This window comes from Tupaia chinensis, unplaced genomic scaffold, assembly GCF_000334495.1.
Source record: "Tupaia chinensis unplaced genomic scaffold, TupChi_1.0 Scaffold000434_1, whole genome shotgun sequence".
In the NCBI taxonomy this organism is placed as follows: domain Eukaryota; kingdom Metazoa; phylum Chordata; class Mammalia; order Scandentia; family Tupaiidae; genus Tupaia; species Tupaia belangeri.
This window is the reverse complement of record NW_006159939.1, coordinates 2,926,090-2,929,876: the sequence shown is the minus strand read 5'-3', so window position 1 is coordinate 2,929,876 and position 3,787 is coordinate 2,926,090. Positions and strand designations below refer to the sequence as shown.

Sequence of the window (3,787 nt, the reverse complement as noted above, 5' to 3'; positions counted from 1 at the left end):
CTGGCAGCTTGCTTTCTCCCTCTCTCTCTCTCTCTCTCTCTCTCTCTCTCTCTCGTGAACTTACAAGCACTGCGACAAACTAAAAATATAATAATAATGTAAATAAAAATAAAATAATTCTGAAAAAGAAAAAGATAATTTTGCTATAGGGTGCATCACTCACTGGAGAGACAGAGAGATGGAAAGACACAATCCAAGAAATCACCCCCCAAAGAGGGATGGCCATACTGTAACCCCTTCTCCATTCTCCTCTTGGGATTTTGGGCATGCACGCGCACACACACGCCCAGTGTCAGTTTTAAGCCTCCAGGTCTGGGATTTGAACCACAGCTGATTACATGGGAGTCTAGCAACTGGCTCCCTTTTTTTTTTTTTTTTTGAGAAAGATTTTTGCTATAGGGCATGTGCACTTACTGGTGAGACAGAGAGACAGACAGAAAGCGAGAAATCACCACCCAGGGGGTATGGCAGCGTATGGCCATGCTGCAATCCCTTCTCCTCCATTCTCCTCTTGGGATTTTGGGCATGCACACACGCGCAACCAGCATGTGTTTCAAGACTTCCAGTCCGGGCCTCGAATCAGTCGGCCGTGTGGGATTCCAGCAACAGGACCATTATGCCATCTGCTAGTCCATGTCATTCATATCTTTTTTGTAGCAGCTATAATCTGTGTCTTTTTCTTAATAGCATGAAAGATTCATGCCGTCTTGTAATTGTAACTAAGTGGACTTTAAAAGGTTCATGGGAAGATAGAATTTAAGTAGAAATTGATTTTGGTGCAAAAACATTTTGAAATTCATGCCGTTTTTTCCTAGTATACATTTTTCATGAACTAGTTGAAGACCCTTCATACTTGCTATGTCTGCCTGGACCTAAGAAAAGGCTTCTCTTTGTGGTCAGCTGGTGTCAATGCTGGATTGAAGTACTTGCTGGAATTACAAACATCCTATTGTTATGGTCTTACCTATACCCTACCTCTGTCACTTGTGTATTTAAAGCTTTTAATTCCGTATGTTTAAACATAACAATTGCTGGGACCAGTTCCCATATACTCTACCACAGTTCGAGTCCTAGACGCAGTGGCTTAAAACACACCGGGAAGTGTGTGTGTGTGTGTGTGTGTGTGTGTGTGTGTGTGTCCAAAATCCCAGGAGGAGGACAGAGGAGAAGGGACTGTGGCGTGGCCATCCCCTTGGGGGTGATTTCTCGCTTTCTGTCTCTCTCTCTCCAGCAAGCATACACACCCTACAGCAAAAATCTCTAAAGAAAATTTTTTAAAAAGAAGAAATGATTGCTACTGGTTGCAAAATAACACCAGGAAAAAGCAAGACACAGGAAAAAGCAAGCACAGTGCTCGTTTGATTTTTCTCTGTAAGAGTTGATAGATGGCCTCTGTTGATCTCAGTAGAGGAGTACTCATTAAGAGCTGTTCATGTTCATTTCGGTTCAATAAATAGGTTACGATTCATTATCCACCGACCATTTCAATAATAAAGGGTGTTCAGAGTTAAAACTCAAATACATTTCCAGGTTACTTGATTTGTTACTTGGTTTTATTTTGTTTTCCTGTTATTCCCATAGCCAGTAACGAGGTTCGGTTATTGCTAGATATTCCTAGCCTCCTGGCACGCAGCCACCATAAACATCTAGTGGCACACAAAATCACTTTATATCTTCCCATTGTACATGTCGTCTTTCTCAACTAGTAGTTTTGGCAGGACCTAGGGAATCGTTACAAATGACACTGTTAGGAGGCAACTCAATATATTATTGCATATTTTAGCGAAGTTATGCAAATCTTTATTTCATTCTTTTGATCTTTGGGAGTCATCCACCAGTTAGGCTTCATTTTTTTTTTAACTCTGAATTGCTGTTTAATTGTATTATGTTCTTTTGCTTTATGACTTAAGCATATAGAAATGAAGGAAAATGTCCTTTAATTACATTATGTCTTAGGGGATTTTCATGGTCATGCTTGTCAGTTCTATTGTTATCGAATGTCACCCTTAGTTACAATGGAAAATAATCATTCATTAACTTTGCAGGTGTCAAAGTAATTCCCCCTCTTATTTTTTCAGCTATACTGACCTCTGTTGAAACCATTCAAAGCTAAAGACATGGACCTTCAACAATGTAAGAAGATATTGTACAGTATATTTTAAATCTATGAAATTCATAGTTCTGATGCTTTTGACCACGGAGCATCATTTTATCACTTCTGGAAAATGTTTATTCCAAAACAGCTTTAATGGCCCATATGTACACTCCGTAATCTCAAGGTCGTTATTCCGACACCAGCTTGCTGCTATGATTTGAGAGCACATGAGTAAAGGTGCTTTTTAATGTGCAGTCTATAGCCAGAGCCTACCTAGTTGCCGATTTCCAGATTTGGGTGTTTAAGTCTAGGTGAATTTCTATATTTCTTTTGGCTTTTTGGTACACAGAGTTAGTTATTATTTCCAATGAAGCTTGTTTTTCCTTTTTTTTTCCTTCCCCTTCTTCATTTTGGCTATTGCAGTGCTTTGTTTCACACTTGATTTGTAAAAATTTTATATATATATATTTAAAATGTGCCCTTTTATTATTGCTAAGTGAAGTATGTCCTGTTTTCTGCTATAATTCTTTCTCAGTCAGATTGCAATGTCAGCAGTTACTGCCACACTCTCGTCAGATTAAACACAAACGTTACTGCTTACTTTTTCTTTAAAAAAAAAAAAAAACTATTAAAGGTGTAGGTATTTTGAAGTACTGGGCTTATACTTCATTGGAATAGATGTGTACAGCAATAAGCAGGTTTTCAAATCCAGTACTTAGTTTGTGTACAAATGTAATTATGTTCATTGTGTATATATTATACAATGAGCACATGTAATGTATTAAAGGCTACTTACTATTGTTTAAATGCAAATGTTCATATCTCATTTCTTTTTTATCATGTTAAATAAATGTTGATGTTCTTAATCAGTCGTTTTAGAATTTTTGTTGTTTGTATTTAAAATGGAAAGTCTGAGACTCAAGAGGCTTCCAAAAGAAAAAGTCTGTTAATCTTATAATCCTAGACATCAAAAAAGAGCCTTGTCTGTCCAGCCCTCCCCTGTCAGAGCTGGGGAACTTGAGGCCGAGAGAGAGGGAATCTACTTGGCCACAGTCACATCGTATTTAATGACAGAACTGGACCAGAGCATGGTCTCCCTGATTTTTCCCTCTGAGTACCTCAGCTCATCTCCACTGGGCAAATTTCACGTGGTGGGTTCTTCTACCGTATTTCTATGTGTTTTCCTGTTTTTAGAAAGTAACTTCAAACGTCGCAGTCCCACTCTGCTTAGGGACTGGACTCAGAGGGCGTGTGAGGCAGAGGCTGTTTCTCTGGCAGGGGTAACTAGAAACCGTTCCGTCATAAGCAGGACCCTCAGAGATCATTTTCTCTTGGAATACATTCTTTGCAGATGTTCACGCTCTTCAGAATCAATTACATTTTCGTTCCTCTGTAACCTTTTGTTCGTCTTACATATTGTTCACAGAGTACAAGGAAATTGGATGCTTTGGGATCCCTATATAAAATGGTGAAATTAAATTGGCACTGGTCAGTCTTTTTTTTTAAAAAAAAAAAAAAACCACCCCCCTGCTCTATTAAAGAGGATTTAGGTTTAATTCAAGATGCAGATGTATAAAAATCTATCTGCTTCGGACAGAAACACGCGAAATGAGATGCAAATACATACAGCCTGTGTTGTGGGGAGCGAGGGAAACAGGTTTAAACGGAAGGCGGGCACTCAGCTTTGCGTAA

At 38.9% G+C, this 3,787-nt stretch overlaps 1 protein-coding gene across 1 annotated transcript in view; it reads left to right on the top strand.

Annotated features, from left to right (window-relative positions):
- PLEKHA5 (pleckstrin homology domain containing A5) overlaps window positions 1-2,964 on the top strand; it is a gene marked incomplete at its 5' end in the record, with an annotated part of 303,433 nt that extends 300,469 nt beyond the window's left edge. The window contains 1 exon segment of the mRNA XM_006155093.3: window positions 2,079-2,964.
- Between the last annotated feature and the right edge of the window lie 823 nt (window positions 2,965-3,787).